The 15,982-nt window shown below is 49.3% G+C and overlaps 1 protein-coding gene across 1 annotated transcript in view; it reads right to left on the bottom strand.

The window, feature by feature from the left end:
* DSCAML1 (DS cell adhesion molecule like 1) overlaps positions 1-15,982 on the bottom strand; it is a 314,095-nt gene that overhangs the window by 112,911 nt on the left and 185,202 nt on the right. The gene's annotated exons all lie outside the window — the stretch shown is intronic.

Raw genomic sequence — 15,982 nt, 5'->3', positions numbered from 1 at the left:
CATCACTGCAGTCATTGTTAGCACTTATTGAGCAGCTACTATGCACCAGACACTGAGAGAGTCCTCGCAACAACCGTAGAGGTAAGTGTTACTGTCCTTATTTTACAGATGAGGACACTGAAGCTCAGAGAGAGAGATTTCTCCAAGATCCTGGAGTGAGTGAGTGGCCAGGCTGGGAGGAAGAACCCAGTCTTGGGCTCCCTGCCCAGTGCTTTTTCCTTTACTCTCTGTGGCTTCCTGGAACCTTCTGTGCTGCTGTGATCCAGGCATTCCCCAGTGAAACCTTGACTCTGGGCCCCAGAAGGATCTCTGCTCTCCTGCTCAGAATGGTGATTTGAGAGGAAGGTGGTGGGGGGAGAATGGTCCTCACCCCACTGGCCTTCGTCTTCAAATAAAAAAGAATTCTCCCCAGGCAGCAGCTCTTTGTAGTTCTCACGAGGGCTCACTCAGCTGTGGCCTCTTTGAATTCCCAGCCTAGTCCTGGGAAAGGAGGTAAGTGATGCTGAGAAGGGAGCTGCGACTTACCCCAGGTCACCCAGTCCACAGTGGGGAAGCCAAAAGTAGGAACCAGCATCCTGATTTCTGATCTGGCATTTTGCTGTCATCATTATCAATGTGGATTTCCTGCTGTGGAATCAGGCCTCCCCTTCCCCACTCCTGGTCTCCTGCCAGGGCCTTCTTGCCCTGCTACCCTCATCTGGTCCTGGGGTGTGTGCTCAGGTCATCCTAGCTCTGGTTCCAAACTAACACCAATGATGGCACTTAAGAGGTGCTCCAAAAGTCCCCACGGGTGAATTATTAGGAAGACCAACGTCTAGGGGATGGGCCTGGCAAAGAGCTGTTCCTCAAAATTCACTTGAGTGAAGATGAGCGATTGGTCTTCGTCAAATGAAGGGGAAATAAATGTGCGTTATCTGCCGCACCCTCCTCCTCAGATAAGAGGTTGTTGCTCAAAATCCCCACTGCCAATTCGAGTGCAGATATAACCAGACCCTGCAGGAGGGCCTCAGAGTCCCTGCTCTCACAGACTGCTAGCTATTGCCCCAGGCAGAGGGAGGGGAAGAGACCTCCACATCTTCCATGTACTGGTCCCTTCCATCCTTTGTGGTCACAGTGGCGACCACAGTGATGCCCGCTAACAGTCTGCAAGCCCAGTGAGTTCACAGTCTTAGCTGTTCTTCCTAACAGCCCTGTGAGAGGCACTGTTTTAGCATCCCTTTCCCCAAATAGGGAGAAGAAATTAAGGGACTTGTTCAAGTTCACGCTGCTGCTACTAAGGGGAGCCAGGCAGCACTCAAAGCTCACACACGTGCTGAGGCAGTCGGAAGGGGTCTGAACATCCAAGCCCGATCTGCTACTGTCAACAGGTGATGCCCAGGGTCGACTGTCCATTTGCCCTCTGCAAGCTTGTGTCCAGCCTCCAGGGGGCCTCATTTATAGATTTCGATGCTGATCAATCAGATTCCAATGTGGAGGAATCTCCCCAGACCCTCTCATCTCTGGGCAGTTGCAGGGAGGCAGAATCTACCTTCCAACCCAGAGCATTCCCTGACCTGTTAGTCCCAGGCCCCAGACAGTGTCACCCCTGGGCTCCGCCAGCCCCAGCTGATCCTGCTCTCAGGTGGGAACTCCTGAGTCACAACACTAGAGGTGGGGCAGGGTCCTGCAGAGACAGCGGTTCCCTGTGAAGCCAGCAGCCTCTTTCCTCTGCAGCTTCCTGTGCCATCACACCAGCTCCATGTGAGGGGAGCAAAGCTGGTTCAGACCCCCTTGGAGTGCTAAGTCTTCCCTTATACCAAGCTCTCCCTTACGCCTTCTCAGGTGAGAGCCCATGGGCAGCATCCCAAGGAGGTTTTTGGAGGGGGAATGCCCCTTCCTGCCCTCCTTTCCTGGTGAAGGAGAACCTCATCTTCCTCTCTCTGACCCAGCCCACCACCACATCCTTCTGGGAACCCCAGCACAGCTGAAAAAGAGGGCTCAGAGTCTGCCGGCTACTACTGCCTTCCCCTGCTGTTACGAGTCCCTCACACTCGGTGGAACAGTCAAGAGGTGAACACTGTTAGGGACCAGGAGTCACACAGGAGGCAAGGTCCATCAGCATCAATGAGACTCCACACTAAAACTACTAGACTGATAAAAGAATTTGGCAAGGTAGCAGGACACAAGATTAATATACAGAATCAGTTGCATTTCTTTATACTAACAATGAAATATCAGAAAAGGAAAGAAACAATTCCTTTAAAAATCACATCCGAAAAGTAAAATACTTAGGAATAAATCTGACCAAGGAGGTGAAAGACTTATACATGGAGAACTACAAAACGTTAATTAAGAAATTAAAGGTGACTTAAAGAAATGGAAAGATATCTCATGCTCTTGGATTGGAAGAATTGGTACTGTTAAAATGGCCATATTATCCAAAGCAATCTACACATATAGTGCCATACCTATCAAATTACCAAGGACATTTTTCACAGAACTAGAACAAATAATCCTAAAATTTATATGGAATCACAAAAGACCCAGAATTGCTGAAGCAATACTGAAGAAAAAGAACAAAGCTGGAGGAATAACCCTCTCAGACTTCAGACAATACTACAGAGCTACAGTAATCAAAACAGTGTGGTACTGGCACAAAAACAGACACTTGGATCAATGGAACAGAACAGAGAGCTCAGAAATAAATCCACAGACTTACAGTCAATTAACCTTCAACAAAGGAGGGAAGAATATACAATGGAGAAAAGACAATCTCTCCAGCAAGGGGTGTTGGGAAAACTAGACTGCCACATGTAAATCAATGAAGTTAGAACACTCCTTCACACCATGCACAAAAATAAACTCAAAATGGCTTAAAGACTTAAATATAAGACAAGACACTATAAACCTCCTAGAAGAAAACACAGGCAAAACATTCTCTGGCATAAATCTTAGCAATGCTCTCCTAGGGCCATCTACCCAGGCAATGGAAATAAGAGCAAACATAAACAAATGGGACCTAATTAAACTTAACAAGCTTTTGCACAGCAAAGGAAATCATAGCAAAATAAAACAATAACCCACCAAATGGGAGAAAATACTTGCAAATGATGCTGCAGACAAAGCTTGAATTTCCAGAATATTTCAACAGCTCATACAACTTGATAACAAAATAACAAGCAACCCAATCCAAAAATGGGCAGAAGACCTAAATAAGTAATTCTCCAATGAAGACATACAAATGGCCAATAGGCATATGAAAAAATGCTCAGTATCGCCAATTATCAGAGAAATGCAAATCAAAACTACAATCAGGTATCACTTCACCCCAGTCAGAATGGCCACCATTAAAAAGTCCACAAATGATAAATGCTGGAGAAGGTGTGGAGAAAAGGGAACCCTCCTACACTGCCGGTGGGAATGTAGTTTGGTGTAGCCATTATGGAAAACAGTATGGAGGTTCCTCAGAAGACTCAGAATAGACTTACCATATGATCCAGCAATCCCACTCCCGGGCCTATATCTGGAGGGAACTCTAATTTGAAAAGACACGTGCACCGCGATGTTCATAGCAGTACCATTTACAATAGCCAAGACATGGAAACAACCTAAATGTCTATTGACAGATGACTGGAAAAAAAGTTGTGGTGTATATATAGAGTGGAATACTATCCAGCCCTAAAAAAGAATAAAATAATGTAATTTGCAGCAACATGGATGGACCTGGAGATCATCATTCTAAGTGAACTAAGCCAGAAAGAGAAATGATATCACTTATATGTGGAATCTTAAAAAATGACACAAATGAACTTATTTACAAAACAGAAACAGACTCACAGACATAGAAAACAAACTTACGGTTACCAGAGGGTAAATGTGGTGGGAAAGGATACATTGGGAGTTTGAAATTTGCAGATCCCAACTAATGTATATAAAATAGATAAACAACAAGTTTCTACAGTGTAGCACAGGGAACTATATTCAACATCATGTAGTAACCTGTAGCGAAAAAGAATCTTGAAAGGAACACATGTATGTACATTACGCTGTACACCGGAAATGGACACAACACTGTAAACTGACTATACTTCAATTTTAAAAATCAGTGGTTCTCAATCTTGCGTATTAGGACAACTTTGTAAAGTTCAGAAGCCTAGGTTCCACCCTTGAAGTTTCCGAGTTTGTAGGTTGGGATAAAGTCCTGGCATCCGATTGTATAAAGCTTCTCCATGTGATCCTGCTGCATGGCGGGGGTTGAGAGGCCTGCACCCTCCAGCCACCCCAACTAAGATGCTGTGAATCATGGTCTCTAAAGCAGGCAGAGCTCTTCTCTCTACACAGGGTGGCGTGCTGTCGGGTGGCGATCAGAAAGAAGAGTCTTGTGCCCTTATGACTGGGGTGAGGCCTGTGTGAACTGCAGAACAGAGAAAGGGTGGCTGGGTTCTCACTGGGCTCTGGATAGGATGCATGGAGGCCCGAATACCCAGGCACTGCCTCGAAAAAGGCCTGCCTGCTGCTGGGGTGATGTTCTGTCCTGTCCTCCATCAGCAGGGCCCAGGCTCCGAGCTGGATCCCGCAGGCTCCCTGTGACGGCTCTGGTGCCGAGGCAGCTGTGCCCTCACCCAAATCCTCTGGGACCACCTGTTCCCACTTCAAACCAGGACCGGCAAGGAAGTTGCCCTGGGAGGGCAGTTGGCCTGGTGGGGGTGGGGGCCTCATTCTTGACTTTACTAATGCCACGTTGGTCAATGAGGGGTTTTCATCCTTGGGGAGGGGTCAACCTACCATTCCTGGATGTGAGGAGGCTGACACCAGGGACCCCAGGCACTGACCTGGCTCATCCAATAGGGCCAGCCTAGCCCCGCACCATCCCATTGGCGAGCAGATGACTTCCCCGGCAGAGGACTCTCCTCACATTTATTCCATTGCTTTCTACTCCAGCCTGTCTCATTTGATTGCCAGCATTTTCATCATCCTCTAGCTTCCAGTGTCCTTTTAGCCACTGGAAATGAATTAGAGAACTAATGTGCTTATGGAGGGAGAGAGCATCCATGAAGCTCGTGACACAGTGTCTGGCACACGAGCCGTGGTTAGAAATGGAAATCTCCCTGCCACCCCTTCCCAAAGCCTCTTACAATGCAAGTGCAGCCTGATTGATCTCAACAATCTCTTTTCTCTCTGTACCCCAAACCCTTTTCATTGTCAGTTCCTGAGCAGGCAGGAGAGATGTTGGAGAGAAGGAATCCAGCTGTGTCCTGAGTGTCAGGAAACAATCAGCTGCAGAGTCAACATTTTCATCAGTGCAAGTGGATAATCCAAGTGCAGATAATTGAGAACTGGGCTGGAGCCACAGCCACGGTGGCCTTCAAAGGCCAATTATCATTGATTGGGCTATTCTAGGCATCTTACACCAAGGCAACGCACTTTCCACATGGCTTGGGCTTAATTTCAAAATTGGGCCCTTTATTTAGAGTTAAACTTCTACAACATAGAACAGCTCTAGGGTAGGGCCTGAGCATCTATAGTTATAAAAATCCCCACAGTGATTTTAATGCACAGCCAGGTTTGGGGAACTATGTGGCCAGGGGAAGAATTTTTATCTTACTCGTCCCATCAGAGGCATTTACCCATCTGACCACCTCTTTCTTACTGAGATTCTTAACTTCCCTTGGCTTCCATGATGCCATTTTATCCCAGGTCCCCACTCCCTCCCTGCGACACCTGCTCAGTCCCCTTTCCTGATTCCTCTCCCTGTCCCACACCGAATGTGAGTGTGCCCCAAAGTCCTAACCCTCCTTCTCTATCTAGACTCTCTCCCTTGGTTTTTGCATCTACTTCCATGGCTTTAAATCCCACCCATATGCCAATGGCTTCCCAGGTCCAAATGTTACCTTGATCTTCCCAAAGTAAGAAAAGAACTGCTTCCTTTTCACCCTCACCTGGATGTCTAACAGTCATTTCAAAGTGACATGTCCCAAACAGAACCTTTAGCTCCACCCCGGCACTCCAACCTGTTTCTCCAAGTCTTCCCATTCTCCATACAGGGCCTTCTAATCTCTCCAGATGCTAATCCAAAAATAGAGGCATTGTCCTTTTTCTGTTATGCCCCCATCCAGTCATCAGTAAGTCTTGTTGGCTTGCTCTCCAAATATATCCCAGATCCATCTACTTCTCTCTGAGTATATTGCCATGACCTGGTCTAAGCTTCCTTTATTTCCTACCCAGGCCCTGGGGGGTTGACTGTTCTTTCTGCTTCCATTCTTGCCCTCTTATCATCCACTCTCCACTCGGCAGCCAAAGCATTCTTTAAAAACAAACAAAACTAAACAAAAGAAACACCTGTCATCTCTTCCAGTAGCTTGCCACAGCACTTAAAATCCAAACTCCTTCCCATGACTTAATCAAAGCCTTCGCGTAATCTGGTCCCTGCCTACAAGCCCCCCAGCTGTATGGCCCCCTCGTTCTTATTCACACTCCTCCGGCCACCGTGGCTCCCTTGAGGACAAGACCATTTCCACTTTGGGCCTTTGCACTGGCTGTTCCCTGCCCCTGATTTTCACACAGTTGGCTCCTTCCTGTCCTTTGGGTCTGAGCTAAATGTCACCTCCCCAGACAGGCCTTTGCTGACAATCTGCTTTGCAGTGGATCCAGACCCTCTCTTGCCTTACTCTGTTTCCATTCTCTGCACAGCACTGGCCACAGCCTGATATTTATTTACTCGTCCATGCGGGCTGTTTTTCTTGTTGGTTTGTTACCTGTCTCCTCTAGAACATCATTCGTTTTGTTTACCACAATATGCTGAGTACCTAGAACACAGCTTGGCATGTTGTAGGTACTCAATAAATATTTATTAAGTAAGTGAGTAAATGGAAGATCCCACTCAGTTCTAGAGGTACATGATATATTTAGATTATTTAATAACGAATGTAGTTTTGAATGTGGAGTAATTGGGAAGTGTTTCCTTGTTTCTCATAGGCACTGAGCTTTCTGGATGTTTTAGCTGTGCTTCTCGGAGACACGGTGAATTCTGTGAAGATAGGGACCAGGCATCACTCATCCTCAAGTGTTCCCAGAGCTCAGGGTTGAGCTGCACAAGTATTTGTTAAGAGAGTGAATGGATGGTCTTCTCCTGGGCTAAGTAAGGAAATGGGGTGAAGAACGGAGGAATGTGCCCTGGTGGGGTCAGGATGCTATCGCTACTTGGTTGGGCCTCTGGGTCAGCCCCGCTCTCTACCTCCTGGGCTGGCTGCCTCTAAAGCTCCTTCCTTGTACACGGTGAGAACAGAGCCAAGTCCCCAGCACCTGTCCCACCTGCGCGCCGGCTCTAGGAACCTGGGGTCAACTTTAGCTCCAAGGGGCCATCTGGTGGTAGACAGAGTAAGGCCGGTGAGGGGTTAAGTCTGGACCGTGAGTGCACTGTGTGACCTTGGGCAGGTCCTTCATCTCTCTGTGTCTCCATTTCTTTATTTGTAAAAAAGAATAAATCACAGTCAGAGGTGCTCACAGGATTGCTGTGATGATGACATGAGGAAATGTCTGAAAACTCCTTGTGGGGTGCCTTGCACACAATAGTTGCTCAATAAATGTTGGCCATTTTAATCATCATTAAGAGTTACCACCTTAAGCTGGGACCTGGGTACCAGGATGCTCTGCTAGGACTTCCTTATCTCTCCTCACCCTTTGCAGCCACAGGCAAGTCATCTGGAGCCTTCCTCTTCTCTGCCTTTTTTTTTTTTTTTTACAACCAGGATAATGATAGCTCCCCTTCCTTGCAGCACCGCTGTGTGGATTAATTAGTGTTAATTAATGGGCTTTGAAAATGAAAAGCACCTAGGTAAGTGCTGATCATGATTATTAATGGGAGCCACAAGCAGAGAGAAGGTGCTGAACAGGGTCCTAAAATTATACAGATTACAGAACAATGAGGAGAGTTGAGAAAGTGGCTATTAAGCTCTGAGGCTGGGGCCCCAGCTCTGCCAGCCTGCCAAGGTATTCAAGCCAGAACAAAAAACTCACAGTCATTCTAATGCAAAACTCCGTGGTGAGCCCAGGAGGCTGAATGTCTTCAACAAATGTCACAGACTGGAAGGGACCATCGTAGGTCGCTGAGCCAAGGCTGCTTCTTTGGAAGAGAACTGCAACCAATGTGGCCTTTTTGCCCCTTTGAAGGATGTGCTGTGCCTGTGGCTTCGACACAGGAAGGGACTCCTGGCCAGAGTGATTGTACTTAACACCAGTTACCACATATCACCGACTCGCCATGAAAGTGTAGTGATCTAGTAAATGCCTGGCGTTCAGGATTTTTACATGAATGCATTCTCTCTTTTTCACAGGAGTCAACTTTATCAAGGAATTATTTATATTCAGTAAAACTCACCCTTTTAGGGTACGGTTCTGAAAGTCTGAACATACATCGATAGTCTTGTAACCACCCCCAAAATCAAGATACAGAACATTCCTTCATCTGCCAGATTCCATCATGTCCCTTTGTTGTCAGCCCTTCCCCCATCCTCAGCTCCTGGGAACCACCGATCTGTTTTCTGTCCTTGTAGTCTTGCCCTTTCTGGAATATCATATAAACGGAATTATGTCACAGGTAGCCTTTCAAGACTTGCTTCTTTCACCTAGTACAATGCATCTGAGCATAATGCATTAAGATTTATGCATGTAAAATCCACGCACCGAGAATCTTACATGCCCATGTTACCTTTTCTCATCCTCAAGACGATTCCAAATTAGGTACTCTTAGTATCCCCATTGTATAGATGAGGAAGTTGAGGCTTAGAAATGTTAGTTAACTTGATTAAGGTTTCACAGCTGGTAAATCAAGGAATCTAGAATTAAACTCAGATTTCTGATCTCAAAGCCCGTGGATTTAATATCACCGTGGCAATCCCCAGGCATAGCAGGGTATGGCCTTTCTAAAAACCAACATGGCAAACTTGGTTCATTGTTTGAATTGATTCTACCCTCTTTTCCAGAGGCCCTTCTTGTCCCCTGAGTTCATTTCCATCTTCCTAAAATTCACTTCCTCTTGTATGTGAATTAGAGACCCACGCCTGAGCCCTAGATTACAACTTCCTATAAGAAACACCACAGTTTCCACAGAGGCAGAAACCCGCGTGACCGTGGGATGCGGACTCTGGATCAAGTAAGAGCAAGTGTATTTTGAGAAGATAAGGATGAGTGCAGGGGACGAGAGGGGGCATCTGGGACTTGCAGAAAAGAAGGGCAAAGCTGTTTGCATTGTAAGAATCACAGCCTGCTCTCTTTTGGACTCGGTGTCTCATTTTACTTCAGCTGCTGCTTTGTTGAGTTTGGGCTCTGTAGCCATTTACAAGTCCAGTGGGATCTGGGGTGCAATGTGGTTTGAAACCACAAAACCATTCTCCATTTCTTTGGAGAAGTGCTGACGGGGGCGGTGGAAGGCGGCGTTGATACGGACTCGGCAATTAATGCACCAACAAAGGCATTTTCCTCATGCTGGGTCCCTGATGACCTGCCGGTGGAGGGAGGGATGAGCCGGCTTCTACAGCCCACGTGACCCTTTTCTCCCCCCACCCCCCACTATCTCAACAATTATTAAGATGTGCATGAAAGTGCATTGACCTAGTTGGAGGTTTCATAAATATAAATAAATTAAATGGTTACGCCTAAGGATGCCTGGGCAAGTGTGCGGGGAGGAAGGGAGAGAGTTGCTCATGGTTCGATGGAGAGTGAGGGGCCCCTCAAGCCTGCCGAGTGAAACCCGGAGAGGACTAGACTGAGGGAGAGGAAAGAACCTACAGGGCCTGGCCTCAGTGCCAGGACCGTCTGTTTCTGAGACTGGCTGAGCTTGGCGCCCCGGCCAGTGGATCATGTCTGTGCTGGGATGCGGACCCCCTCGGTCCCCCCGGGTCTGGCCTGCACAGTGGGGTGGCCCCCGAAAGCCCCAACTAGTGACTTCGGCCTGCCAGCAGCCTGGTCAGTTCTTCCCAGTGATCTGGAAAGAAAGATTTTCTTTTTGTGCTTTGAAGTAAATAAGGTTGAAGGTAAAGAAGGCTGGGGAGGGGGGCGGGGGCTGGGATGGAAATTTCAATACTGATTTTTGAGGGGGACAGTAGACCGGAAAATGTTAACAGTCCTTCACTCTTTCCCAAGCACTTCCGTATTATAATCTCATTTCATTCTTACAACAAGTTTGCACAGGAGGCAGTGATATTATTGGCACTGTCATTCCCATTTTACAGATGAGAACACTGAGGCCCAGGGGGGATGAAGTGAATGACACAGTCACCCAGTGACTAGGGGGTTTCTGAATTCATGATACCATAGCCTTTTTCCCTCCCCACCCTGCTCTGCAGGGGGTCGGGGGGTCTGGACAGTCTTGGGATCCTCGCCTCTCATTTCTTCTTTGTTTTTACTGCCTCTTCTGTCACCAGAACTCTCACATCTGAGTCTCCTGGCCTCTAGTCTGTCCCCTTCCAATTCCTCCTGCTCCTCTGCCAGGCAAGACTGCTCCCACCTCAGCATCCCTCTGGCTCAAGATTCCTCTGCCCCCCTTTACCTAAGGGATGCTCTCAAAGTGCAAGCCTGCCCCTTTAGCCTCTGCGATCTGACTCGGCTCACCCCACATGAGTCCCGTGCCCATTGGAATCGGAATGCCTGCCCTCCTTCAAGGCTCGGCTGCAGTCCCGCCTCCTTGGCTGACTTTCTGGATTATCCCAGCCCACGCTGCTCTCTCCCTTAACCCTGTCACAAGCGCCATTACTCTCTGCCTTGCATTGCTAGTCACCCCTGTCCATGTACGTGTCTGCCTGCCTCCCATTAGCCCGTGAGCCCTCCAGGGAGCGTCTGACATTATACCTTTGACCCCCACTGCCTTGGGACCGGTTGTAGTGCACTGTCTCCACGTCTTCCTCCCCAGCGTGGGGAGCGGCTGAACCCGGAGTTCTCAGCAGCCCTTTCTAACTCCACGCTCCCGACGATTGTGGTCCAGCGCGGACAGTGGTGTAAAGACTGATACGGCTAACATTGCTCTTCTCTTCGAATTTGCATTTTAACAGGCGCAAGGCTTTCGGCCAAAGGGAAGAAGCACTGACGTTTTGGATGGTGGTGGTGGTGGGGTGCTTCCTAGAACCCTGCGGGGGGCCATCTCCTCAGGACCCAGGGCCAAGCCTGCTTTGTGGAGATTATTCTACTCCCCACTCCCTCCTCCCCCACCTCCCCCACTTCCCCATGCAGCATTAAGGGATCCTCAGGGAACTAAGAAAATAGAAACACATTTAAATTCTTTTCCGCTTCTGTCCTCTTGCATTCAGATGACTGACTCATGCCGGCCTCATCTCCCCTGTCTCTAACTTCGGGGCTCTAACCCCAAGGGGCAGGAATAAGTCTTTGTTCTAGCTCCATTTTCACATCTGAAACTCAGATGCTGGGATTCTTGATCTGATTCACCATCTGCCCCTACCCCAACCAGGCTAGAGTCCTACCTACCAGCCCTCAGGGGCCAGACTCCATCCCAAGGTGGGACCTTTTTGAGGAATAATCAATCCCGAAGCTGAGTGAGAAAGCAAGACATCTGTCTGCATCAGACCTATATCAAGGCATTGCAAGGGACCGGGTTTGCCCAGATCCAGAGGGCGCCCCTTGGTTACCTGGCGGAATCAGTAAGACTTGCTCAGGGAGAAACTAGACTGCTTCTGTTTCCACCTTTCAGGGTCTTCAGAGCAAAGCTCTCAGGGCCCAGGTAGCTTCTGGGTTCTGAGTCAGGAAAAATCAGATGTGTGCTTCATCCCGTGTTGGTTTTGAACAGCTTTGCATGTTGATTATTAAATTGGGACAGAGAGGATATGGCACATCCAACACAGTGGCAAAGAGCATGAGCTTGGGACATGGTACTGTCTCCTCATCTGTGAAATGTTTTAACGGCAGGACTCACCCACTGAGTTGTGAGGAGGATGAGGAGAAGTTACCCAGAATGGCGCTTGGCACACGGCAGGCCTGCAGTAAATGGTAGCCCTTGTTATTATAACATGACTTGGATTCAGAGCAACTGTTACTGGCTAGTCATGGCTAGCCTGACTATTTGCTACCATCTCATTTTGATGATTCGATCCAGATCACCCTTGTCAATATTCTACCCCAGGATTATTCTGGGCTTCCTTTCTTTACAGTCATCCAGTGTTTCCATGTGACTCATTTCATTTTGATGCTCAGCGAAACGGAATTAGGAATTCATATTTTCTAGCCCCAGAAGTGCATTTTAAATCAAATGGAGATGATTTGGGGGGGCGGTTATCTGTTGTTTTAAGCGAGCAGTTTCACAGTTTCTACAAATACATCTTGTGCAAGTGCATAAGTGGAGCAGCGCTGATATTTCAGGGATGTCGCCGGGACACTGAGGTCGCACAGCTGACTTCTAATAGCATACCCTGTTGATCTTCACCGAGCGGTAATGCGTCGGGTGCGGCAGCAGGACAAGACTGGTGGCAAAACGGGTGTCGTGGAGCTCAGGGAGTGTGAGTGGCCAGGCCAGGGGACCCCACTCATTCCTGGAGGCCGCGCTGAAATGTCACTTCCTCCCTGAAACCTTCTTGGCCAATTTATTGTCAGAATGAATCACACCTTTCCATGCTCTCCTAGCGTTTGTGTTTATACCACGAGACTTCACTGACAGTCCTGTTGAGTACCCCGAGGACAGGTTGGTCTCTGATTCACCCAAATGTCCTAAGCATCCAGCACCACGCCTGGAGCAGGGGAACTTCTCAGTAAGTTTGCTGAGAAACGCATGAATGCCCTTTGTGTGACTGGCCACTTCTAGAACCTCAGAAGGCAGAGGGGAGGGACCTGAGAGCCAACTGGACCAACTTCCTCCTTTTACAGAAACTAGGGAGGGGAAGTGATGTCCCTAAGATCACATGTTTGGTGGCAGAGCTGGGATGAGAATGCAGGTCTCTTGACTCTATCCTGCACCTGGCAGCTGCCTGCTCCCTGCTTCCCATCTTACCCGCTCTCCTCCACCTGTGGACACTAGAGCATGATCTGTGCTCTGTGGAGGATGGATGTGTGGGGCCTGGGGACCCCACCTCCAAGGCACAGGAAACAACCAATCCTTCAGAGTCTTCCATTGTGACCCCACAAGATAGCCATCTGGGTGGGGAAGGACCCCTTTGCAACACTCCAGTGGAGAGACCAACTTTTGTCCTTAACCTCCCACCCCTAGATTTAGGGCAGCCTGCCCGTTGACATGCCCTGGTCCACAAAGTGGGGTATCATTCCTGGTAAAGCCCACCTTGAGTTAAAGGGGCATCTCACCCTTCTTCCTTCCCCCAACTCAGTCCTGGAAGCAACACCCTCTTTTTCTAATGCTCCCTTCCCAGACACCCTATTTCCCATGCTCCAGAGACACATCCAGCTCATCTCTTTGGGGAGACCCAAGCTTGCCACGAGACATGAAATCCAAATCTGGGACCTTTTCGGGAGATCGGGTGTCCATAGCAGCACTGGATTTAACCCTGCTCTCTCCAGTTCCCCTTTCCCTACCTAAAGCACAGGGTGATGCTTAAATTGTGCTGGGGAGGGGGCTGACGGCACAGGGTCACTGAGCTCTCCCCAGTGTTCCTCCCTGACAGCGGCGGAGGGACTCCCCCTTGATGCCTTGCTTCTTTCAGCTCCCCATTCTCTGGTCTCGCTTCTCTTTGCTTGGAGGGGAAATGCTGGATAGGAGGGCCTTATATGCTCAATCAAAAGAATTGAGAAAAGGTCTTCTGGAAGCCCCTTTGGGTCTAGGGAGCCAGCTAGAAACTTCCGGAGAGGCTCTCATTACCTGCAGCCTTCCCTCTCTCCCTCTGCCCAGTCGGTCACATCTGCTCATGCTTCCAGGATGGGTTTCCAAGGGCAGGGAGGAGCCTTCAGGATCCAGCTCTTCTACCAGCTGGGCAATACAATGTTCTCTCATCCTCTGAAGGGCATTGCTCAAGGCAGATTCCTGTAGGAGGAACCATTTTCCAGACTCAGATTGTTTCCCAGTGTTTCAGTGATTTGCTGAAGTTGTCGGGCACCTTAGCTTCGGGGGATAAAGATTGCCCAGCGCCAAGCCCAAGTTGACCTTGTTGGAGTATAGTGATGACTGCAAAGTGAAGCTCCGTGGGGCGCTACCCCTCAGTATCCTGCAGTCCCATCTGACCCTATCCTCTAGGACAGACACACAGCCAGGTTGGCCCCTCTCTGGACAAGTTCTTCGGGCAGGTGGCCACACACTGTGGTAGCCATGCAACTTTTTTCTCTTTTTTTTGGCAAGAGGTCATTCCTATTGCTGCTCCCCCCGGGGTGCCTTCTGAAGCCAAGACCTTGTCACCATGGCCCACTCCTCTCGGTAACAGAAAGAGCTGACACATGGGGCAATGAATAAGTGTTACAAGCATTATCTCATTTAATTCTCTCAATCTCCCCACTCATGATGTAGACACTATCTCTATTTAATAGTTGAAGAAATTGGGAGTGAAAGGTTAGTAACTTGCTCAAGGTCAACCAGTTAGAAAATGCCGGAGCCAGGAATCCCCCGAGGCAGGCTCTTGACACTCAACTCTGTGCTCCTTCCAACCTCCCCGTCACGCTGCCCCCCTCCCCGCTACTTCTCTGTGGCCCTGGGCTTTGCCTCCCAGCACCTGCTCTGCTCCTCAGCCCCACTGCAGGTTGCGGGATGCCAGTGACTGCTGTCATCCTGGTCCAGGCTGTGAGTATTGATGACATCTCCCTCTCACCGCACCACCCCCACGCCTCCCCAGGGAGCCTGGGACCCCAGATGGAGGAGCTGCCTGTCAGAGCTGAGTCAGACCAATGCTCTCGAGGTCTCTCTGCAGCCTGGAGCCCCGGCTGTCTTGCAGAGCCATCACTGAGATGATGAACTGAAGGAGCAGGGGACAGGTTCGGAGCAGTTACTCTTCTGGGAGTGGAAAATGAAAGGGAAGGAAAATGTGACTTTACAAAAGAAAAAGTCTCCGTTGGTTTTCAGGATTAGAGCCGTTCTTGATCTTCACACCTCCTCTCTGTCCCTTACTCCCACCCTGACAGAGTCAGAGGCAGAGCAAGCCTGTACTGACAGGGGCCTTTCAGAAGGGTCCCATCCCCGGGGGCAGTGGGAGGGCTGTGTTGAGTCTTTCTGTGCCTGCAGGAGCCCCGTGGTCCTGAAGGAGTCACTGCCCTTCTCTGCCCAGAATCCTCGGATAGCAAAGTCTGACATCCTGGGACTTGGTGACACCATCATTCTAAACCTCACTGTAACTCACCATCACCACTGACATGGCACTTCAACGTGGCAGGCGCCATTCTAAGCACGTCAGTGATTTGAATTTGCTTAATCCTATGACCACCCTCTGGGCTAGGTTCCACTGTCACCCCCATTTCAAGGTTGAGGAGGCTGGGGTGCTAAGGTGACATAGATAGAAGGCGGCAGATCCAGGAGGAGACTCAGGCAGCCTGGCACCAGGGTTTGTGCCCTTAACTACCCCTGAGGCTGCCTCTCTGCTGGCTTCGTCAGGGGCCCCTCTCGGAAGGTGTAACATGCTAGTGCCTTTCCTGTCCCTCTGGGACAAACGGGTCCCCTCGCTGAGGATCAAGTGCCCCTTTGGTCATCAGGGGGCCTATCTGGTCACTTCTGGTTTCCAGTCTGCCTTAGGTTGTCCATGCAAACTGCAGGGGCAAATTAACCCAGGATAACACGGGCTGCAGCTCTCACACAAAGCCGTGTTGACAAAGCCCTCCTCCCCCACCACCGAGGCCCCTGAGCGGGTGCATCGAGGGGCCTGAAGCGTTTTGTAGGTTATTATGCAAACACACATGCGCCCTGGATGCCAGTGAGGCAGAGCCAGAGCCTTCACACCCCACAGCCCCGGCCGGGCTGCTGGAGAAAGCTCCAAAGTACATTGTCATCAAGGGACTGTCAAGTGCTAAACATTTGAGATGCTTGTATCCAAACAGAAGGATCCAATGGGGCGGGGTGGGGCAGGCTGAGTTCCAAACA

The sequence above is a fragment of the Vicugna pacos genome, chromosome 33 (assembly GCF_048564905.1).
Source record: "Vicugna pacos chromosome 33, VicPac4, whole genome shotgun sequence".
NCBI lineage: Eukaryota > Metazoa > Chordata > Mammalia > Artiodactyla > Camelidae > Vicugna > Vicugna pacos.
Note: the sequence above shows the minus strand (reverse complement) of the source record. Positions and strands in the feature narration are given on the sequence as shown.